The sequence below is a fragment of the Scyliorhinus canicula genome, chromosome 10 (assembly GCF_902713615.1).
Source record: "Scyliorhinus canicula chromosome 10, sScyCan1.1, whole genome shotgun sequence".
NCBI classification, from domain to species: Eukaryota; Metazoa; Chordata; class Chondrichthyes; order Carcharhiniformes; family Scyliorhinidae; genus Scyliorhinus; species Scyliorhinus canicula.
The window spans coordinates 89440959-89466272 of NC_052155.1; positions in this window are offsets into that span (position 1 = coordinate 89440959).

The window sequence follows — 25314 nt, forward strand, 5'->3', positions numbered from 1 at the left end:
CTCAATGCAAGTCAACATCATTATCGCGCAAAGTCGGCCATTGCTTTAGCGCCTTGCATATTATCTTGGGCACCATCAGGGGAACCTACTGCTGGCATCACAATACTGATGTGATGTCACATCCCACAGTGGGAGAGCTCTTCACTCCCTCATCCTGCTCGTCCCCAACCTGAGAGGCTATAAAATTGTCCCTAGTCCTGTGCCCAATGTTGGCCCTGGCTCGAGATCCTTCCCCCTCCTCCTGCGCAGGTTGCCTCGTGCCATCAACATCCGAGGAGATGTGGCATGCACACATCCCCTCCTGGCTAAGCTGCTCTTCCCGCTGCAACACCAAGTTGTAGAAAGTGCAGCAGACCACTATTATACTGGACATCTTCTGAGTGGAGGGCACCGCCTCCGACCAGTCCAGGCACTGGAATCGCATCTTCAGCAGTTCAATCACCTGATCAACCAGCACGGGTGTTGACACTTGAACCTCCTTTGTGGCCTCCACACTGGCATCATCAGCCAGCTCCTGAGTGGGTACCATCTAACCCCATGGAGTCACCTCCCAATGGCTGCTCTCACTCAAAAATGTCAGGGATCTGAGAGCGTCCCAAGATGTAACTGGCAGTCCCCGGGAAACAAACACACGCCGGCATTATTCACATTGTGTGATCACAAATGAGTCGGGCATTGAGAGAGTGAATCCCTTCTGATTGCTGGATGATGCTGCATGATGCCATGGAGACCGTAGGGCCACATGGGTGCAGTCAATGGTACCTTGCACCTGGGGCATGCCTGCTAATCAGGCAAAGCCCATGGCCCTGGCTGCCTGGTTCTCCTGGTGCCAGTCTAAATTTATATACATGTGGGTCCTCGCATTAAGGGCATCTGTTACCTCTCTCATGCAGACCGAGAAATGCCACGCAGATCACCAGTGCTGGAGTGAACCGAGTTGCCTGAATAGAAGCTGAGGGCAGTGGAAAAGTTAAAGTCACGGGCAGCGGATGCCCTCATATGCCATGTGGTGCCAGCTCTTGCAGGACCTATCAAAGGTGGTTCACCACCCCCAAGGACAGACATCGTCTTCTCTGGCACTAAAGCTATGACATTTGGAGATAGGATGTCCAAAGTCGCAAGACCCTTTGCTGGTAGTGTCGCCAAAGAGGCTTCACCATCTGTGTTGTTGCTCCTGAAACAACAATGGCCCAGCTTCCCCACTACTCTGCAGGGCACTGGTCCTGGCCACACACAGGGGCATGCCAATGTTTCTGCTGCTGTTCAATCGCTCTGAGTAGAATAACCAACTTAACAGGCTCCATAATTCTCCCGAATCATGCACCGATCAGAAGAGAAGTGTCTCTCCACTAAGCCTCACGCACCCCCCCCCCCCCCCCCTCCCCCCGCTTTATGCTTTGACATTTCCCCACACTTGTCTATCTCAACTTCACCTGGCTGAGACCCATGGACCCTGGAAGGTCTCAGTGCACCGTTATCTTGGACCATTCCCCCCCTCCGACTAACGCAGGCATTAGGTGAATGGACAGTTGAGTGGATGCTTGGGATCAGCATCTGTATCCTCACAGGGGACCTCAAAGATACCCCCCTTTATGAACTTGAATGGGGTATGTGATGATAGATATCACCATCTGGCCTTACTTAGGGGTACACATCGGTGTCATCTGTGTAATGTTAACGCGTATATGAGCATTGGAGTTCAATGATTGGGGCCAACACTTCCAAAGTGTTAAAAACTTGTTTCCAATCAGTGGCACTGATGATTTATTCTATATATTTCATGGCACATTTGACTATTCAAGAAAGGGTGAGGGAGCATTTCAGGAAAATGACTGCCTCTTGTGGCAGACAAGACATAGCTGGTTCAATGAAGCTTGCAATTCATGTGACAAGCACATCCCTAGAGGGAACCCTCATTCTCCTAGGTCACAAGAGATGTAAAATTGACAAGCTTTCCATCAGCCACAGCTATCTATCTCTACACCAATTATACAGTCAATTTCCCTGACAAGTGAATTTGAACTTCTATGCAGCTGCACGCCTTTGTCCTCACAATGCTGCCTCATTGTAGGCTTAACTCACACTGTAGTCATCCTCCCCACACTGAGAGGGTCTGCATTCCTCATGAGGCAGGAATGCATCCCATTCCTGAGCCCCTCACTCTGCCCTCACAGCCTGACCCCTTGTGGCACTGCAGCCAAGACACTCACAGTCACTTCCAGGGCTGAGCTTCTGTCTGTGTCTCCTCCCACCCAGTTTCCAGCTCCCACTAGCGAAGGACACTTCATCAGCGGCAATTTGGGCACAATCCCAGCAAGAAGCCCAGGGGAAGGGATGTCTTCATGCCAGATCTAATTAAAGCAATGGGTGCATGATATGAAGGGAAGATAAGGCCTGCGAGCCCCCCAAGTTGAGAAACTGAACCCCACCCCAGCCCTAAGTTAAATTTATCAGCATCGCACACACAAACCCCGCCCCCTCGACCACCCCCACCCTTGCCCCGTGACCTTTACAGTGGACCCTGAGCATTTAACATCTTGCACAGTGATGGCTGACAGAACTCAACTCCGAACCCCCCCCCCCCCCCCCCCCCCCCCCCGGAGGTGAGGCCACCAGCTTCAAATTTATATAAACTGTCATTAATGACACCGGCGTGATGTCACACCAGCACCCTCTGACTATTCAGTGAGGGGGCGGGGGGTGGGGGGTGGTCCCAGAGAGAGTGCTTGCTAATTATATGGTAATGTATGAAGATGAGGGCCGGGATTCTCTGAGCCCATAGACACGGCCCCGGTCGGGGGCTGATGAAAGAGACCCTCGCGGCAGTTCGCGGCGGTTTACCAGCCGAGTTCCCACCGGTGTGGTTCTAACATGGTTCCACCCGGTGGGAGCTCGGCCCTGGGGTTGCGGTGGCCATTCTGCTGGGGGGCCGAGGGGAGCAGACTCCTGGGGGGGCCTCCACGATGGCCAGTCCCGCGATCGGGGGCCACCGATCGGTGGGTGCACGCGATCCGGAGGGGGCCTTCCTTCTTCCACGCCGGCCCGCTGTGTGGTTCCGCCATGTTGCACGCCGCCGGCATGCAAGTGTTCGCCGCGCATTTGCGCGGACCCTCTGTGAGCAGTGCAGGCCTGTGTACAGTAGCTGGAGCAGCACATGCAGTGTCTACCTGGCTGTCAGAGGCCCCCCTGGTGGTTGAGCTCTGAGAACGGTGGTATCCTGGCATTCCTGCTGTGACCTAAGCACCTTGGCACTGCCAGCCTGGCACCTTGGCACTGCCACTTGAAAACACTGGCAGTGACACCCTAGCACTGTCAGGGTGCCCAGGTGGCACTTCCAGGCTGGCCGTGGCACTGCAAGCGTTCAGACGGGCAGTAACAAGGTACCTGAATGCCAGGTTGTCTGTGCCAGGGGGTGGGTGTACTGTCCTTGTGAGGTGGGGTGAGGGGGGTGCTTGATATGTTGGGGCATTGGGAGGGCGTACGGAGGCCGCTGTGGGGAGTTCGACAGGGTCGAGAGATCGGGGCAGCATTTAAAAATGGTGCCCAATCTCTTCTGCATTGATGGGCTAAGTGCAGCATCTGCCCTGCAGTAGAGAAACCCCCGGCTAAACGCACACAAAACTGAACTCTTTTTTCCCCCTGTTAAATCAAGTCCTGTGGTTCTGCATGCCTGGTCCAATTGAGCGTTTGGTCAATGATAGTCCTAAGATATTGCTGGTGGTGGAATTGACAATAGTGATGCCACAGAAGATCAGGAGAGATGATGAGGATTTGTTTTGCAGAGATGGTCGATGACGAGCACTAGCATGAATGACAACCAAGCCTGCACATTGTTCAAGTCCTCTTTACAGGCATGAATAAGCTGATTTATTGTCGAGGGAGCTGTGAATGGAGCTTCACATTAATGCATACAAAAAATGCTATTTCTGATATGGTTACACGTAGTAATTGGAGCAATTCTTCCTTTTATAACTGTGATTCCAAAAGCCTTACAATAAAAAGGACAAGCAAATCTTTTGTACTTTAATATGCCATTAGCTTGCAATTTTTAAACAGTCTGTAAATGGTTCTAAACTGTAACAGTTTAAATATAATATTATTCGAGCAAAGCTTCTCGTGTTTGCCTACTGTGGATAGCAATCCATTAAGGACAACCTCTTGTTTTTGTTATTAAAAAATGCATGGAGTAATGAAACAAAAAAGTGATTGGTCCCATTGTGAGATCAGGAAAAGAAAATGCCCACTTAACAAGAATCTGCCCCAGAATTATAAAATATGTACACAAATCCTTGATTTTCGTGCATGTGGGACATTCAGTATTAATCATAGAATTCGCAGTGCAGAAGGAGGCCATTCGGCCCATCGAGTCTGCACCGGCTCCTGGAAAGAGCACCCTACCCAAGGTCAACACCTCCACCCTATCCCCATAACCCAGTAACCCCATCCAATACTAAGGACAATTTTGGACACTAAGGGAAATTTATCATGGCCAATTCACCTAACCTGCACATCTTTGGATTGTGGGAGGAAACCAGAGCACCCGGAGGAAACCCACGCACACGCGGGGAGGATGTGCAGACTCCGCACAGGCAGTGACCCAAGCCGGAATCGAACCTGGGACCCTGGAGCTGTGAAGCAATTGTGCTATCCACAATGCTACCGTGCTGCCCACATCTGTATTGACACATCTGTGTTAGAATTCCCAGGGTTGCTAGGATCAGGGGGAAAAATGGAAGTTCATTCAAAGGACACAGTAAAATAGAAGTATTTTTAGGCCGCATCAGGGTTTTTCTCCCATCGGCGTTCCTGAACCATTGAACTGTTTTATTTCCCGATGGGCACCAATTGCCATTTCCTCACTGGAATTTACTAGCTTCATTTTCTGGAGGGAAAAGAGACAAACTAAGAAACTTTTAGGCCTAGTTCAAGTTTCTATGCTCCCGTCCTATAGGCAATGCAGTATCCATTTAACAGAGAGAGGTGAGCATGCATACATGCATATCCTTTACCATCATTTTGACTTGCTACACCTGAGCCCTCTCACTCCTACACTCTCGATGAACACTGCCAATTAACTGTGATACCTTTCCAAAGCTGTAAGAATTTTATTTTATTTTATTTTTTAATTTAGATTACCCAATTATTTTTTCTATTAAGGGGCAATTTAGCGTGGCCAATCCACCTACTCTGCACATTTTTGGGTTGTGGGGGCGAAACCCACGCAGACACGGGGAGAATGTGCAAACTCCACACGGACAGTGACCCAGAGCCGGGATCGAACTTGGGACCTCAGCGCCGTGAGGCGGTTGTGCTAACCACTAGGCAACCGTGCTGCCCTAGCTGTAAGAATTTTTGTCTCCTGTGCTGCTGCTTCACTTAAATTTTCAGCTTTCCCTTTAAAATCTCACAATCATCCTTTTTCCATGATGAGTGTGCTATGAGGGGCTGTTTAGCACAGGGCTAAATCGCTGGCTTTGAAAGCAGACCAAGCAGGCCAGCAGCACGGTTCGATTCCTGCAACAGCCTCCCCGAACAGGTGTTGGAATGTGGCGACTAGGAGCTTCAGTAACTTCATTGAAGCCTACTCGTGACAATAAGCGATTTTCATTTTCATTTTTCATTTATTTGAACATGTCCAACATGTTCAACACCAGCATCTGGTGTTGTGAATAATTATGCAAATAAGATGATCAACAAAAATTAAATGCTATTAGCAAATTGCAAATCTGCCAAGTTCTGCGCTACTCAGAATGGAACCATATCAGGGCATGAGATTGTTTATTCTTAAGGCAGCTGTGTTATGTAGATTCTATTTGCATGCACTGTGAACACTTGTCACTATCGCTAAATTTACAGAAAAGTGCTCAATGTAGATTGCATTTCATTAAATCAGAAACCTTTTGGAACAGAGATTAATGGCTTAATAAGATTTTGTTTTGTAATGTATTTTTAAAAATTTCTTTAATTAAAAGGCAATTTAGCGTGGCCAATCCACCTAGCCTGCACATCTCTGGGTTGTGTGGGTAAGACCCACGCAGACACGGGGAGAATGTGCAAACTCCACACGGACAGTGACCCGGGACTGTGATGGCTGAATAAATGGCTGCATAAGGCAGCTGACTGTATAAGCACAACTTTCCACTAAATATTATATTGTACTGCAGCTATTTTTATTAGGTCAGTACATTAATTTAAATACATATATATTTTAAAATTTTGATTTCATCTTTCATTCAAAGTCAAAATGTCACTTAAATGTTAGTGGCCCCATGTCCCAAGTAGTATTACAAAATTGATTGTACCTCCACTTACATTAAAATATCTTTCCATGTAAGTATCTGAGTTCTGAGTGGTCTTAACTTCACCAATACCCATTATCCAAAATTGATTTTGTCAGGAGATTTTTGTAAAATACAAAAACAGTGAATGAAAATGCAAATAAGTAGAGTTTGTTTTTGTTCTACTTACAGGCAGTTGTCTCTCATTTTCCACAACAGCTAAGACTTTACGCAAGATCTTCCACCTCACTGCACGATTGTCAATACCTACAGGACACAGCAAATTATTATTTTAAATAAGCTATACTGAAGAATAGATGATGACATTTCACTCCATGCATGACACTGACCAGAGATTTGGGTGCTTGAGACCCAATTGCTTGATCTGTGGCCTTCCTAAGTTTCTAGCCATTGAAGAGAGAAAAAATGTGATAACCACAAATTGAATATGTTGACCTCCTAACGGAATTTTCCAGCTCTTACCACCAGCAGGATCACCTGGCCCTGTTGATGTGAACAGAGATTTGACTGGCTCTTCAGCATCGTTATAGGTTTGTTTTGAAAATTCCAGTAGTAATCTTTAGCTCCAAAACTGTGAAGAACATTTCAGGATAATATTTTTTTCATAGCAATGACTTTGGCTTCTTGTGCTATTCTTTGGGGTTCTATTTGGACAAGTTGATAAATTCAACATAAGTTAGGATTGTTCTTTCTAGTTTCTGGAACCGAGGGCAGGGTTTTCTTGTGGCGTTCAGAACCCTGAAATTGGGACCAAATATTGTCCTACGTGTTGTGTTCTGCCTTTAAGGGATAGCAGCATGCCATCACTAGGAACTGTATCATGAGATCCAGTCTCACTTTCACTTTGGCCTGATGCAGAACATAGGATGCACAGCTCTGTTGCTGATGCCTTCAAGCTTTCTGTCCATGTATATATGTTCTCATATGCCGAGGTTAAATAAATGAACCCACAATGTGTTTGTACATCCCAAATGAGTAATTGGTTTCTTTATATCATTATAAAAACATGACATGGAGCCCGTACTATCTTGCAGCGTGACAGGCATTTTAGCATTTCTGGAGGTGATTGAAAGCTTTCTGCTGGGCAAGGTGGACATTGCTGAGGCACATCAAAGACTATAAGGGTGCCTCAACAAGGAACTGACCTGCTGGTCTGCTCAGGATGCAATGAAAAAAAGCAATCTGGACCTGTAAGTCAAGTGGTGTGGAGGGTAAACCCAATTTTCTGGATTGATATCTACTGTGGCCTTTTATAAATGCAAAGTCTTTGAAGCATGGAGAGTCCAGCTCCAATGGCCTGCCAGCCTGCTGTAGGAAAGCTTTTCACCATTGAGCTGATAGATTCCAGTGCAGTGGGTAGCTGATGTCACTAGCAAAATGTGAGCAATCCTGATAAATCAACCCTAATGGGGCCTTATGTATGAATTCGCTGTCTGCCTTCAGGAATGCATCAGGAATCTATTCCAACACAGCTGACCAACCTATTCCGGCAACTTCCCACCGTTCTAGCTTAATGGGCCTGGGAAAATTCTGCTCCCAGAGTTTCCTTCCCAACAGCTGATTGCTGTGTCACAATTTTTAATTACTTATTTAGCTGAAGAAGCAAACAATTTGATGCAAATTAATTTGTGAATTTAAGCATCTAATAACTACATTGACATGAACAGTGCAGGCTTCCTGTAATCTGATAGAGACAATTGGCCACTGAATTTTTGATTCATTTACAAACATTTAGTTACACCTTAGCAGCATGAGATAGTTGTTCAAAACTTTGCAAAGTTAGCAAGGCTTCAAGCAATTTGTGGAAATCCTGCCGGCCTTCATTCTTGACTAAATTTTAAATTTGCAGATAGAACATAGAACAGTACAGCACAGAACAGGCCCTTCGGCCCTCAATGTTGTGCCGAGCCATGATCACCCTACTCAAACCCACGTATCCACCCTATAACCGTAACCCAACAACCCCCCCCTTAACCTTACTTTTATTAGGACACTACGGGCAATTTAGCATGGCCAATCCACCTAACCCACACATCTTTGGACTGTGGGAGGAAACCGGAGCACCCAAAGGAAACCCACACACACAGGGGGAGGACGTGCAGACTCCACACAGACAGTGACCCAGCCTGGAATCGAACCTGGGACCCTGGAGCTGTGAAGCATTTATGCTAACCACCATGCTACCCTGCTGCCCCTGTAGCATGATCATCTATATTTATGATAACATCAGTTATTGTGCTTTTAAAGATAGCTCAGTAGATGGAGTTTATAGTTAGAAGGTATTGAATTGCCCAGTTAGGTGTACTTCAGGGTAATGCAGCAAGATGACTACGTTAATGATCCAGTCATTCAGAGGTCTGGAATCATGGTCCAGAGAACATGGAGCAGAATTTTCCCAAACAAATGGAGGTAGATTTCTTTGTATTCAGGGAATTAAGCCCCCTGAAATTGATGCCAGGTCAGGATCCCAACTTCTTCTTGCCATCTTCCAGTTTTGCATGAGTTTCATGTTGAGCAAGGAACCATTTTGGATCTGGTAGGAAAACAATTGAACAGACTGTAAAAGATAATCAGCAGCCATTTTAACCATAAATTCCTTCTTTTCCAATGGTGCACAAGTTGCATGCTGTGCCTATACCTCGGCAATAGTATCGAGTTGAGTGCACAGTGGGAAGAGCATCTTCAGTGAAACTCAAAGGGCTTTGAACAGTTACACTGAAGAGCTCCAACTGTAGCCACTGAGAGACCTCTGTATGTAACACGTCACCTCACGGAGAGTACTTTCACTACTTGTCAGATGATTGCCAGCCTTGTTGGAAGGAAATTCACCTGTTTACCACATCAGTCACCTTCAGCTGCACTTCCCTGCTTCCAGCCCTCAACATGGCATGGGAGCAGCTGATGCAGCTCCACTATGGGTGCAAGAGGGCAATAACCTGAGGGTGATTGAGTGTGCCAGCTGTTCAGAAGGAAATGGGAGGTTTACAGAGTGGAATGGAGTGAGTGGAGCTGCAAGGTGTGTATTTGTCTTATTTCACATGGAATGTGTGTGTCACTGGTGAGGCCAGCTTTATTTCACAACCCTAAATGTTTGTGAGCTACCTTATTGAACTGCTGTAGTCCATATGGTGTAGGTAACCCACAATGCTGTTAAGGAGGGAGTTCCAGGATTTTGATGCAGTTGTAATGAAGGAACAATGTTTTATTTCTAAGTCAGGATGGTGTGTGGCTTGGAGGGAAACTTGCACATGTGAAATTGTTTTCACGTGCATCTTCTGCTCTTGTTCTTATGGGTGATGTAGGGCACCAGTTTTAAAGGTGCTGTCTAAGGAAAGTTGGCGAGTTGCTGAGGTGCACCTAGTAGATGGTACAGTGAACGTGGTGAATGTCTAACCTGACGGATGGGGTGTCAATCAAGCGTGCTGATTTTTCCTGAATGGTGTCAAGCGTCTTGAGTGTTGTCAGAGCTGCACTCTTCCATGCAAGTGGATAGTATTCCATCACACTCCTGCTTTCTGCCTTGCAGATTGATGGACTGACTTTGGGCAGTCAGGAAATGAGGGGCGGAATTCTCCGCTCCCGGAAAAAATCGGAGGCCGCTCCTCTCATCTTATTCACCCCCAGCCGGGGGGCTAGGAGCGGCGCTCCGTTATTCTCGGCTGCCGGGCTTTGATGCTTGCGTCAAGGTGGCGCGCTGAGAATGACGCGACGGTGGCACCTATGTGACATCAGCTGCGCATGCGCAGGTTGGCCGGCTCCAACCCGCGCATGCGCGGCTGACGTCACGACGACTGACGGCTCAAACCCGCGCATGCGCGGTGGCCGTCTTCCCCTCCGCTGCCCCATTAGACGTTGCGGCTTGATTTTGCGGGACGGCAGAGGGGAAAGAGTGCGTCACTTTGAGACGCCGGCCCGACGATCGGTGGGCACCGATCGCGGGCCAGTCCCCTCCCCAGCACGGCCGTGGTGCTCACTCCCCTCTCTGTCCTCCACAAGCTTCAAACCGGCCTTTGGCGCCCATGTTCACGACGGCAGTGACCAGGTGTGGTTGCCGCCGTCGTGAACTGGTCGCGAACGGCAGGCCGCTCGGCCCATCCGGGCCGGAGAATCGCCGGTCGCCGTGAAAAACAGCGAGCGGCGATTCTTCCGAGCGGGGGGTGGGAGAATTGCGGGGGGCGCCAGGGGGGCATGAAATTAGTCACCCGGCCCTCCCGCAATTCTCCCACCCGGCGTGGGGAGCGGTGAATCGCGCCCGAGTTGCTTACTGCAAAATTCCTAGCCTACAACCTGCTATTGTAGCCAAAGTATCGATATGGCCAGTTCAGTTTCTGATCAATGATAGTACCACAGAATGTTGATAATTCAGCGATTGTAATGCCATTGAATATCAAGGGGAGTAGCTTAGATTTCTCTTGTTGGAAATGGTCTTTGCCTGACACTTGTGTGGTGCAAATATCATTTGCCAACTGAAATCCCAAACCTGAATGTTGCCCAGGTCTTCCTGCATGTAAACACAGATTGCTTCTGTGTATGAGAATTCATGAATAGTTTTCAGGCAATGCACTGTAGGTCATGTACGTGCCATGTTTCAGGACAAAATGATTGAAGATGAGCTTGTCTCTTGCCTCTCCATAGCCCTGGCATCTTGGAGAGGTGCCAAGATATCTCTATCCTTCTTCATATTCCTCCCTGGAATTGACAATGAAGAGGAAAGCTGCTCCTTTCTGTCACCACATGGCAATCCTCACCATGTTGCAATGCAACACTGAGCAGTCAACCACAATCCTGGACATCCTCTGTGGCATGTATGTACATTGCTCCACTGGAGTAGTCAAGGCGGCAGAAGTTCATTTTCAACAATCTTGAGTCTGCTCTGTGATTGCCCCGGTTCACCTGTGTGCTGCATTGTACCACTCCTCCATGGGCTGCCGGTGATGCCCTGGTGGCTTATGCCACACCCTCAGCATCACCCAATCTCCAAACCTGAATTTGGGCAGGAATCTCAAAATGCTGGGAGTTCCGCAAAATGAGCAACATTTCTTTTCCGATGGTCACAGGTGACTTCGAGGGATTGAAGCCTCTCCTGATTGACAAATGCAACTAGCTGTTTCAGGAAGCTCTAATGGCCACGTGAGCGCTGTCAGTTACACCCTGTACCTGTGGGAACCCAATGGTGCCCCTGAAGCTAACTAGCTCTTGTGGTCTGGCTATTATCATAAGTTGTGAATTGAATGAATTTGTTGGCCCCCCTGAAAGAACACTGAGCACTGAGCCTGGATGATGCCACACATGCCCTCACTGGAGCCCTGGAATGAGTCACAGTCACCTTGAAGGTGATTGACATTGGGTTCCCCCAAATCTGCAGACCAGCAGACCATTTTTAAAGAGCATTCACAGGTCAGTCATCATCTCCCAGCAAAGTCTTAGCTATCTCTAACAATGCCCCATGGATATCTGGAGGTATTTTGTGCATGTTACGAAGACGAATGATGGCATTGTGGCCTATGTTGCAGTGTAATCAAGACCTTCATCTGGTAAATCTTCTCCTCAACTGCCCAAGGTTACAAATAAATTGGGTCTATGAGAGACATTGCAAATTCACAAAATGAATCACGTCAAGCAGCTAAAGATATGGGTTTCACTGTTTATATGACCTTCAGTCCTTCATCCAATCAACCTACAGCTGCACAATCGTCAATCCTCAGAGACAGTGACCCTTGAGTTTCTGTGACTCATCCTCAATTCTGCCTACTCCCCGGATATTCTAACCATCTTCCTTGAGGTTCTGTCCATCATTCCTCACCTGGCCTCACTTTCCCTCAACCCTCCTTCAGTGATTATTGATCTGCTCTGATTCAAACTTGATGTCCCTTCCCTGATTGATGACCTGCCATGTGTGCTATAGCTTCCTTCCTTAGACACACTGGATGAAGCCGCTACAATGACTGACTCCACCCTATGGAACAGAGCCTGGCTCTCCTCAGATATCTCCCCACCCTCTTACTCAAACATGCCAACTCCTTGCAGCACTGTCATTTGCGTACTCACTCCATTAGGGCTAACCCTCACTCTCTTGCCAGCCTTCCCTCTTCCTTGCCAATACTGGATCATCCTGCTTCGCCTGCAACCTATGCCACTGAGATTGATAAAGACAAAAATGAACCTCAAATCGAAATAATAAAGAACTTGCTGGTGCATGCCACCTTAAGCTGTTGGGAAAGAGGAAGCACAGGTTTCCCATGCACTGCAGAATGGATCTTGAAGGTGGGACTGACTGAAGTTGAGAGAAGAGAGTTGCTCCCTAAAGACCCACTTTGACCTCCTGCCGAAACCCCATCGTCTCTCCACCTCCTTCCTCTTCCAGCAGCTTGTCCTACTCTGTGTTACCTCTCTTCACTCTCCAGTATTGTTGAATTTACAGAGGAAGCTGTATTACGCTGCCCATATCGTGAAATAATTGGTTTCAACACCAGCTTTTAAGTCAACAAAAATATACTTCAACAGCAGACAGATAACAACCCCTAGTATATTCAAATGTTACCCAAGTATAGGAACATTGCAAAAATATGTCGCATTGCATCAGCAGCTAGAAGAAATTACCTATCAACCTTTAAATAATGATTATGGTGTGAAGAGGGTGGGTGGGGTGGCTGCGGGGGGGTGGTGGTCCTTCATTTCAATGAAAAAATGTCCAATTTTGCGGGGTTAAGCCATAGCCTAGAACCTGAGTTGGTAAATGACCGCATTAGCATCAAATCTTGCTCACTGCTTCAGTCATAATCCTTCTGCTTCACTTGGTACCAATGACTGTTGGGTGTGTGTATGTAATCCTTTCAACAATGCAGAGTGGCCTATGTCCTAGTGGCAGTCTGCACACGCATACTGAACCCCTTTTAGAGCATTAGGAAGATTAAATGAAAAAATGAAAATCGCTTATTGTCACAAGTAGGCTTCAATGAAGTTACTGTGAAAAGCCCCTAGTCGCCACATTACGGCGCCTGTCCGGGGAGGCTGGTACGGGAATTGAACCGTGTTGCTGGCCTGCTTGGTCTGCTTTAAAAGCCAGCGATTTAGCCCAGTGAGGATACAAAGGGCGCGATTCTCCACTCCCACGCGGCATCGGGAAGGCCGTCGTCAACTCGGCCGAGTTTCACGACGGCCCGAAACGGCCCCGTTCACGGAAATGGGCGGGAACCACGTGAGGATGACGCCAGAAGCCAGCGACGTCCGAATGACGACAGAATGACGCCGCTCCGCGTTGTAAAAAGGCGCGAGCGACGAAAACAAGTGAGGGGAAGAAGATGACGGAGCCACGGATGGCAGCCCTGAGGTTCGGTGAGACTGACCTCGAGACCCTCCTCGATGAGGTGGAGCAATGGAGGGGCATCATCTGCCCTAGAAGAGGGCATTGCCACCCTGCCAGTGTTGTGCGACGGGCCTGGCGCGACGTGGGCACGACAGTGAGTGCTGTGGGGCAGACCCCTCGGTCTGGGGAGCAGTGCCGGAAGAAGCTCCACGACCTCACCATGGCTGCCAGGGTAAGTGCCAAGAGGTTGCCCCTGGGTCACAACAATCCCCCATGTCCCTCATCACCCACCTCCCTCCCGGGCACGAGGGGGCGGGGAGGGGGGGGCGAGAGTGAGTGGAGGGTGGTTAACCAAGTTGTCACAGACCCACATGAAGGCTGCGACCCCCTGGAGAGATGCAATGGTTTAGCTGCAACTTTCCCCCCAACCTGTGCCAATATCTGAACGCCCTGATGATACCTGCCGAATTCTGATGATCTATCTATGCCCCCCCAACAGGACAAGACTGCTCACAACAACCGGGAGCGCAACAGGACCGGAGGGGGTTCACCCATTCTGCACCCCCTGACCGTATTTGAGCAGAGGGCACTGGGCCTTGCTGGAGGATCTGCAATGCGAGGTTGGAGGTGCAGAACCAAGTGAGACAACCCTGTATGACAACCATCCTCTCTCCCCTCACACTCTGCCCACTGGACCCCCCCATCCTCTCTCCCCTCACACTCTGCCCACTGGACCATCCAGCACCCGGCCGTGCGTGTCTAACTAACCCCGTATTATTCTGTTCCCTAGGGCGTGCTGACGAACATCCAGGGACGTCTGCTGCGACACACAGCCGAACATCCGTCACCACCACCGCACCCAGGGCCGCACACCAGAGGGTGGCAGGAGGGCAGCCACGACTGTCGAGCAGGATGCACACATGACGGTGACACAGTCAGCAGACTCACATGAAGGAGAACCAGACATGGGTCGCGTGCGCCCTGCGGCCGGATATGACTGGGACGACGACACTGCGGATATTATGACGGACGAGGGCCTAGATCTTGCGGCACTGCTATCTCCCACACCATCTACCATCCCAGAGACACTCACCTCGGTTGGGCAATTAAGTGATGAGGCTCCTGGGTCACGGTCTGGTGTGAACCACACAGCTGAGCTGGTACAGCAGGTGGAGGTCGGAGCAGCCGAGGGCCCGGACGGTCGGAGGGCAGCCCAGGCCCAGCATTCAGCTGCCGCCCAGACGTTTCCCGGGTTCCTGGATTTACTCGACCCACCCGCACAGCCGATGCATTTTGAAACCCAGGGACACAACGACGGGATGAGGGTTGTCTTCCAGCAGCTGCAGACTCAGTTAGAGGAGTCAAACCGCGTGCAGGAGCAGGGAGTGGTGCCGCTCATGGCAGCCACCCAGGCCGACACTGCACGGGTGGCGTCCACGGTCGAGGCAATGGGTGAAACGGTTTCGGCCATGGGTCAGGTTCTGCAAGGCGTTGGGCTTAATGTGCACGCGTCATCCATGGCCCTGGAGAGGGTTGCCCTCTCACAGGCAGCGGTGCGCCAGAGCCAACATGACATTGCCGGCGCGCTGCGGGCCTTGGCCGAGTCTCAGCAGGTCATGGCCCAGTCCCAGCAGTCAGTCGCGGAGAGCATCAACCGTCTGACGCACGTGCTGGATGGCGTCGCGCACTCACAGGTTGAAGTCGCACAGTCCCTGGCGGGAATGTCTCACTCCCTGGACTCCATCTCTGCGAACGTTCAGACCCTGGTCGATACGGTTGCAGGCCTCCAGGACTGGCAGCGCCAGGTGTCTGTGGGGCAACGGGGCACCTCCCCGCTCGCATCTCCATCCCACAGTGACGCCCGGGGGCCACCGGGCTCCCTGAGGGAGGAGGAGGTTCTGGGGCCCGTCCCATTAACTCCATAACGGGACGTCCCTGAACGCTCGACCTCACCCCGTCCCATCCCTGGTGCATCGGTTGGGCAGCGGGCAGAGCAGGGTGGCACCACGTCATCCGAAATGTCCGCGGAGCAGCCTGGCCCATCAAGGCCGGGTCGACCCAGGAAATGAGTGCCGACGGGGAGACATGTCGCGGGGCGTGATTCTCAGCAGTCTGCCTCCACTCCTGCTGTATCGTCTGGGGATACACCTAGACGTAGTGGTAGGGCCCGTAAGGCAACGAAGAGGGACACATAGTAAGTTGGCACGGGTGAAGGGCACAGATTAGTTGTAGGGGCTAGGGCATCTGTACAAAATGTTAACCATTAAACTCACTGTGTGCTGACCGTCTGCGCGACTGGCGATGCAGGTGGTCAGGTGGTAGTGTTGGTGTTCAGCGGTGCCGTCGCACGCGGCGCGTGAATCTTGCTGCCACCAAGGCGTTGTGTGCCCGCTGTCCTCAGCGGTGCTATTGTGCCACCTCCTGGACATTACCAGCACCCGGGTCGTGTCTGCATGCTGCGCCCAACACACCACCAACCTTCTCCTCCACCGTGTTGGCATCACTGCCAGTGGCTTCTCCCTCCGCCTCCTCCACCAGGGCATCTCCCCTCTGCATCGTGATGTTGTGCAGCGCACAGCAGACCATGACAATGCGAGCGACCCTCTCAGGCTGGTACTGCAGGGCCCCTCTGGAGCGGTCCAGGCACCTGAATCGCATTTTCAGGAGACCAAAGCAGCACTCCACCACACACTTGGTTGCTGCATGGGCCTCGTTGTATCGTGTTTCCGCGTTGGTCTGAGGCCTCCGTATGGGCGTCATCAGCCAAGACCTCAGTGGCTAACCCCTGTCGCCTAGCAACCAGCCCCTCAGCCGGGGGGGCCGTCCCTCAAACAGAGCAGGGATGAACGACTGCGCCAGAATGTACGCATCATGCACACTACCAGGGAACCTAGAGCACACGTGCATGATCTTCATGTGTGGGCCGCATACCACCTGGATATTCATGGAGTATGTCCCCCTCCTGTTTGTGAACACTTCCCTGTTGCCTGCGGGCGGGCGCATGGGGACGTGAACACAATCAATGACCCCCTGGACCATCGGTATCCCAGCAACGTTGGCAAATCCACAAGCTTGTGATTCTTGAGTTGCTCGGTCCTCAAGAAAGGTGATGTAGCGGTCCGCGATGGCATAGAGGGCGTCGGTCACATCCCGGATGCACCTGTGCACCGATGCCTGGGAAATCCCAGAGAGGTCCCCGCTCGGAGACTGGAAGGAGCCGGTTGCATAAAAGTTAAGTTCCACCGTCACCTTGACGGCAACCAGGATTGCGTATCCTCCTCCCGTTCCACGTGGCGCGAGGTGCGCCATGAGGTGACAGATATGTGTCACCGTCTCTCTGCTCAACCGGAGTCTCCTCCTGCAGGTGATGTCCGGCATTGTCTGGAATGAGATCCAGGCACGGTACACCCTAGGCCTCGGTCGTCGCCTCTGGCGCCCTGGCTCCACCCTCAATGTCTCCTCCTCCTCCCCCCATGCTGCTCGACGATGGGCCACACCACGGCCATTCCCTCTGCTGCTGCAGCTGCCCCTGCATCCACTGTGGGATGTCGCTGTGGACACTGCTGGATGTCCAACTGCAGTGCAGCAGCCCCAACCACTGCGCTGAACATAGCTGTTCGGTATGAATACATTTGCTCACTTACAGAAGGGTGGTGGGGGGCAGAGAAATGACATGTTAGACGGAGGTTATTCGACACCTCGGCAGCCGCCTGCCACGGGATACCTGTGTGTCCCGGTGGCCTGGTCGCGCTGCTGACACGCGGCCAGCCTAACCCCTGGTCACTTTCTGCGTCCAACAGGCAGTTAACTGCGTCCTCCTCACCGGTGTGTCAGTGGCCTGTGGCCATAAGCCACAGGGCAACCGGCGGCCGTGTCCTCGTGACCATCCTGCCATGGCAGGGCGGCAGAGATGTTGCATCTGGGGGTGGACGACCCACTCCACTCACTCCCTCTCCCCCCCTCCCACTTCTCCCTCTGTTCCCCCCCCACTTCTCCCTCTCTCCCCCTCCTCCCCTCCCACTGCTCCCTCTCTATCCCCCACTTCTCCCTCTCTCCCCCCCTCCCCTCCCACTTCTCTGTCTCTCCCCCCCACTTCTCCCTCTCGCCCCCCCTCCCACTACTCCCTCTCTCCCCCCTCCCCTCCCACTTCTCCCTCTCCCCCCGACTTCTCCCTCTCTCCCCCCCTCCAACTTCTGCCTCTCTCCCCCCCCTCCCACTTCTCCCTCTCTCCCCCCACTTCTCCCTCTCTTCCCCTCCCACTTCTCCCTCTCTCCCCCCTCCCACTTCTCCCTCTCTACCCCCCCCCACTTCTCCCTCTCTCCCCCCTCCCCTCCCACTTCTCCGTCTCTCCCCCCCACTTCTCCCTCTCGCTGCCCCCACTACTCCCTCTATCCCCCCTCCCCTCCCACTTCTCCCTCTCCCCCTGACTTCTCCCTCTCTCCCCCCCCCCCCACTTCTCCCTCCCCCCCCCCCCCCCCCCCCCCCCCCCCCCCCCACTGGCCGCTGCGTTCTCGGGGAAGCCTTCCCCAGTTTTCGAAGACTCCGGGACGGTCCGCTCACCTCCTCACTCCTCGTCAGCCAGCACGACTGGCTGATGACTTTTAAAAGCAGGTGTGGACGGCGACGCCGTGACCTGGCGTCACAACGTCGGAGCTTCGGCCCATCCGGGCCAGAGAATAGCGGGGATGCCGGAGAATCGCCTGATGCAGCCAAAATGGCGATTCTCCGTTTTTTTGCACGCAAAACCCAATGACAGAAATTTGGCCGGTTGGGAGAATAGTGGGAGCACGTCGGACTGGCGTCGCGTGAAAATCTGGCGCGGCCCGCTATTCTCCCAACCGGCGTGACAGCGGAGAATCGCACCCAAAGTACCTGAGGAAAGGTGCTTGCTGCACAGCCCAATTTCTCCCAAACATCGCAAATTCTAATTATTCAGGATATTCACTCTTATGAACACTGTCAGCCATCAAATCACACTTACATGAAAAATATTTTTTGACTTTGCAGTAATATTGGTGAAAAATGTTTTGTTTACATCATGTCTGTAAAACTATGTTTTGACTGGCTATATCTGAGGAGTTTCTCCAGTGACATTATAGCACCAGTGGAAACCTCTTTTTCAGACATAGACATGGTTTCCTCCACAATTATACCAAAGTGGAAGAATTTCCAAGGAATATCTGCCCTTTATTTTTGCACAGTGTTATCAGTAAAGACCGATTACAATGCCACCTAGTGCCATCAAAATCTCATTAAAATACAGCCAGATTAACTTTCACATTGTGTCCTCCCCATGTGTGTGTGGGTTTCCTCCGGGTGCTCCGGTTTCCTCCCACAGTCCAAAGATGTGCGATTTAGGTGGATTGGCCATGCTAAATTGCCCGTAGTGTCCTAAAAAGTAAGGTTAAGGGGGCGGTTGTTGGGTTACGGGTATAGGGTGGATACGTGGGTTTGAGTGGGGTGATCATTGTTCGGCACAACATCGAGGGCCGAAGGGCCTGTTCTGTGCTGTACTGTTCTATGTTCTATGTTCTATATTTGTTTTTCACTGGTCCTGACCAAATTAGATCCAGGGAAGCTGATCAAGTGTTTTGTGACACAAATCACCGCACTAGATACAAGGTGAAGTGAAGGAATTAGAAACAAGAGGATTCGGACTGAACGTTTTAAAAAGAAATAGATCTCTATTATAAGTTATGACGGATTGGTGAAGAAGAGAATTTGTACGGGTTCAAAAGGCAATTTAGTACAATTCTGCAGAGACGGAATTTGCCCCCTTCTATGTTACAAGTTTCTGCAAGTCCAAAATACTGGGCGGAAATTTCCCCAAAAATGGGAAATAACAGGTTATGACTGAAACCGGCAGGTTTCTCCCCAGGTTTACTGTCCCGATCATTCCACACTTCGCCATATTTCAGAAGGTCGCGTGTTTTGCATCATCATTGTGAGGGGTGGGACCTAAAGACGCCGGCAAGCTGACTCTCAGAGGTTAGGGCATCGATTTCTAACGCCCTGACCCCAGCGTCCCCTCCCTCCCACCCCCGCAGCAAGGATCGCTGGCATTGGGGCATCGGGGCCTTCTCAATGGGTCTCCCTAGAGGCTCCTCCACTGGCCATGCCCCTTTTGGCCCAGCCCCTTGCCAGGATGTCAGGGGGAAGTACCGTACCACATCACTGGCCAGCTGGGGGCTACACTGGCCTCTGAGCCCCCCATGCAATCATCATGCCTGGTGTCTGTTTCTCGGAGGCCAGTAATGATTCCCGCCAATGGTACATCACGTTGATGGGTGGGAACATAAGGAGCAGAATTCTCTGTTAGTCGACACTGAAATCGGGAAAGGCGATTGGGCGGAGAATCGGTTCCCACACCAAAATCGCAGCAGACGCTGATTTGACGGCAAATTGCAATGCTCCAGCACCTTGACAGCGGCATCAATGTGTTACAGAACGCACGTACAGTAGACACCGTTTGCATATCATTAGTGGGCACGGCCCGGTATTCTCCGCGATTCTCCCTCTCCGATGGGTCAAGTTCCTGAATGCGTGGTTCACTTGTGCTTTTACAAATCGGGAAACCGGCGTGGCAGCTGCTGAGGGAGAGAAAGGCGGCACGGAAAGTATCCAACATCGCCATAATTTGCTAACAGTTGTGCTGCTGGCCCGGGAGTCTTCTGCCAGGGCCGGGGTTGTAGTGGGGGTGGCCAGGAGGTGGGCTGTGAGGTCGGGGTGGACGGGCACAGAACATCATTGCCGCAGCCTGCAAGGCAACCATGCAACTGCACACACTGCTAACATCTCACTTTGAGCTTTGAGGCATTGCTTGTATAGGTGTCCCCAGGGCATTCTCCTGATGCCCTCTGGCTCCAGACGACCCATCAGATGTATGTGCGTCCTCCAGCACAATCTGTGCCAACATTTTGGCAGTGATAAGTGTGTATGGGGAGTGTAATGTATATATGTGGCTGCAGCTTGTCAGCCTCCCGAGTGTCAATCATGGACCCTGTGAATCCCGCACCGTTTTTCACCAGAATCGATTGTGTTCCACCCATGCCATGGAAGCAAAAGTGCTAGTCCCTTAATAGTGGCGGAATCAGTCCAGGTGTGGTGGCAGTTTTTCTTTCAGTTTGAAAGTCCACAAATTCTGCGTTGGCATCAACACTTTGTCTCAGTAAAGGAGAATTCTGCCCCTGATGTTCCCAAAAGATTCAGCGTTAAGCCAATTTTGAATATTTAAACACATTGAAATGTATGGTAATCAGGTTCCCGCCGTCTCTGGGCGTGAACTTGATTATATTGTCAGGGGATGGAGGAGGGTGGGGGTGTGGGGAAGGGGAGGGGAGGGTGATGATAATCCCATTCTGAGATCTCCTTGTTGCAAATCCTGTTGTGGCACTTTTGTGGGAGTTTCCAGCCATAACAGAATTTGCGCCAGGGCTCAACGGGGCCGCAAAATTGCCACCATTGTTATTAAATGGAGAAATATTGATGAAAGCATCTCAAAACACAACCTGAGTAAGATTTTCCATTGTTTTTCCCTTTTGCACTGCAATTTTCTCTTTCCCTCCCTCTTAAGATAGGGTTCTTTAATTTGCAGGCACCATCTGCTCCCGCACCCAGGAGAGTTATTTATATGGGCGCTTTGACAGTGAAGGTCATTAGGCTATTTGTTCCTGAGGGTAATTACAGCAAGCTCGGGGCAGCACGGTGGCGCAGTGGTTAGCATTGCTGCCTCACGGCGCCGAGGTCCCAGGTTCGATTCCGGCTTTGGGTCACTGTCCGTGTGGAGTTTGCACATTCTCCCCATGTTTGCGTGGGTTTTGCCCCCACACCCAAAGATGTGCAGGCTAGGTGGATTGGCCACACTAAATTGCCCCTTAATTGGAAAAATGAATTGGGTACTCTAAATTTATAAAAATAAAAACTAAAAAATTACAGCAAGCTCAAAACTGTGCTCACTAACAACCACACATACACACTTCCAGCAGATGTCACTGGATAGCAATCAGATGCAAGGCCCAGCTGATCCTTTTTCTTCCCTGACAGAATACAGGCTAGTCCAACCATGCCAACTAATATCAGCTACTCCTGGTCAGATCAGAAATATAGGGCAAAACACTGCCAAAATTGACAGTGTTGGTTCCGGTGTGAAAAGTGGTGCAAATCCCGTCGGCTCCGGTAGCGGGAAATTTAATGGAATATTGAGCCTCTTTGAAAAATGTTTTTTGACCACGTGAATCATGCTGATGGTGGCCTCCACTGATTCACTTGCCCCGGGGCAACTTAATCTCAGCAATCAGTGGGGAGCTCTGTATAAACGCCATTAGAGCATTCCCCAGCACTTGTACATGATCCTGGTTTAGAACAGTGGGCTAAATAGCTGGCTTGCAATGCAAAACACTGCCAGCAGCGTGGGTTGAATTCCCGTACCAGCCTCCCCGAACCGGCTTTTCACAGTAACTTCATTGAGGACTACTTGTGACAATAAACGATTATTATGATCCATTAGAGGGAATGGCTGCCAGGAACCCAGCACTATGATTCACAGTGGGAGACCTGACCAAACTCTTGGATGGAGTACAGCAGAGGCAGGTTGTCCTCTATCCACGGTCATGCAGACATCCTTCCAGCATGGTCATCACCCCTGCCTGGGAGGTAGTGGCAGCTTTAGTGTCAGTTCCAGTTCACTGCAGAAGAGGACAAGAAGATGAATGCCCTTCCTCACATGGCCAGTGTAAGTCTGCCACGTCCAGTCTCGTGCTGCACCCCCTCACATACCTCTCGCACCTCCAAGATGATCTCACACCAAGCCACCATGCAGATTGCCAACACATGTCATGAGGCCCCCTTGCCCCCCTCCCCTTGCCAATCCACATGGTCTCCTCTAGTATCTACCCTGTTCCTCACATCCCCACTCCCACTCAAGTCCCATGTATGTCACAACTCATCACCATCTGAACTGACAGGACTCCCACCTACACCCTCCCTATCTGTCTCTCCGCACGACAAACTCGAGCATAACACACATGAGTGAGCACAGCATGCCAGAGTCATGTGGAGCTCAGAAGCCTCATCCCCTTTGAATAAAGAGCCCCTGAGCTGGCCAGGGAGAAGTCAGACTGCACCTGTGCAGACGGTGAAGTGGGAGGCTTCAGACAAAAGTGAGAACCCTCAGGACACACAATTATTCTTCAAGCCTCACATGAGCAAACATTATTCCAAGATTTATTCCTTCTCATGCACTAATGCCATGTCCCTTCCCTTACAGGGCAATCAGTCGACCAGCAAGCAGCATCCTCGTGCCATCTGGACACCACAGACATGAGCAGCTCTGAAGGAAATGTCTTGGACACTATCATTGAGGAGACATCACATCTGTCACCTACACCCACCACCAGTGTCGATACTTACACCTCAATGGGATTTAATAGCAGGCAGGCTTCTGGGTCACTCACTGGTGAACACCTCACAATTGAAGATCCATGGCTGACGGAGGCAGGGACCTCCCAGGGAACATAGAAGGATGCCAGAGCTCAGGACTCTGCCGAGCCCTGGCCGATGGCGTGGCCCTGGGTCCAGTTGTCCCAGGGCTGATGGAACTGCAAAGGCAGAGTCACGAGCATCAGAAAGGGATGACAACACCTCTCCTAGAACTGCAAGGCTGGCTGAGAAGTCCCATCACCTTCGGTGCAAGGAGATAGTGCTGCCACTCCAACGCGACAAATTCAACACTGCTAGGGTGGCTTCCGTAGTGGAGACCTTGGTGCAGGAGGTGCACTCCATTGCGGGAGATGTCCACTCCTTTGCTCAGCTCATGGCCTCCATGGCTGAGGGCATGAGTTCCATGGTGCAGGGCTTCAAGTATACAATCTGGTGGTAATCCAAAGGCTCTGCACAAGAGGATGGTGGGGCTTCTGGATCTCAGTCCAATTACCCCTTTACCCCATGGAGGAGCCCAAGTGATCCCGGAGGGAGGACGATTGACAAGAGCGCAGCCTAGAGTACTCCACCCAAGGGACTCTGAAGTGTCCAGCCCATCTGACACTCCCCTTCCTGTGAGCGACACACCTCCATGGTCATTAAGCTGGTGCTGATGTTATTCCAAAAGGCAATCTCCTGTAGCAGAATAGGCCTTTGTGAGTGGTGATGGTGACCAGATTTTGAGTTGGGCTGCCAAATTCATTTTCAGGTAGGCCTGTGATTGGTCAATCTTGATGAACCTCTGTCCTCTTGCTAGGCCCGCGAGCAAATCACTAATCAATGGTTACAGGTATTGATCAGCACATATAACCAGCTCGATTGTTGTATTAAAATCTCCACTGATACGGACCGTACCATCTGTTTCATGAAGGTACAATTGGGATTGCCCAGTCACTAATAGTAGGTTCTAGGACTCCTGTTTCCACAAGTCTCTGTAGGTCCGCTTCGACTTCTGGACATATAACTTAGGGTATGGCTCTAGCCTTGAAAGATTTTGGTTGGTTATTTTCCTTAATCTTCAGGGACACTTGTACACCTTTAATGGACCCCAAGGTGTCTTCAAAAACACTGCTGTATTTTTCCATTATGGTCTGTAAATCTGACTTTGAACCAAATAAGACGTTGATAGAGCTCCAATTCAGTCTAACCCTTTCCAACCAAGAGGGGCGATAGAGAGCTCGAAAACCTCCTCGCACCACATGGAGTGGTAACGCTATGGTTTGTCCATTTATCTCTACCTTGACTGTGATGTAACTTTTCAGTGGCACTATTTCCTCAGTGTAGAACCTCAACGTCACATCTGCTGGTTTCAAAAGCAGGTGATTAAATTTCCGTTCATAGTATGTCTCAGGAATTAGGGAGGCCACAGCCCCTATATTAACTTCCATTTTAATAGGTTGTCCATTCAGTTTTGGCACTTCCCAAAAATGGTGTGACTCACCCTGGGCTGAGAGCGCATTCAACTTCAATTAATCATTAAAATGAATTGTTTTAGTTTCATTGTGATTGTTGTTCTTTTCTTCCACATTGTGAATTTTCTTTAGTGAATTTGTTTGGTTTCTTCCTTTGAATGAGTTCTGTATCTTACTTTGAGCATTCTTCTCTGGAAAAGTGAGTTTACTCCAACAAGTTCTTACTATGTGGCCAGTTCTGCCACAATTTTTACATTGGCTGTCCTTGCTTCAGCAATCAGCCTGTGAATGGCCTATTTTTGCACAGCAATGACACGCCTGGTGCTGGGTAGACCTCTGGGTAGAGCTCTGGGCAGCAGCCAGTTTATGGATGCCTGTGCTTGCTTAGAGCTGAGAAGCCTCCTTAGCTACAAGCTCCATTGAAACAGCAATACCTAATGCAATCTTCAGACTTAGATTTTGCTCCATTAATAATCTTCTTTGAATGGCCTCCCATCAATAGAGGAGATGCAATCACAGAGCCAGGGACTGCATGAGGAGTTGTCAGCAACTATCCAGCATCTACAGATGCAATTGGAGGAGTCCAACCATCTGCAGGGGCAGGGGACAGTGCCATCCATGAGACCACCCAGGCCAACACTGCATTGGTGGCCTCCGCGGTGGACGCAATGGGGGAGAAGGTATTGGCCATTGACTCAGGATGTCAAAAGCCTGGAACACTCTGTGTGGGCGGTGGTTGAAACACAGGGCTAGGCTGCCCTGTCACAGACAGCCATGTACCAAGGCCAGTTGGATATTGATTGCAGCAGCGCTCCAGAGC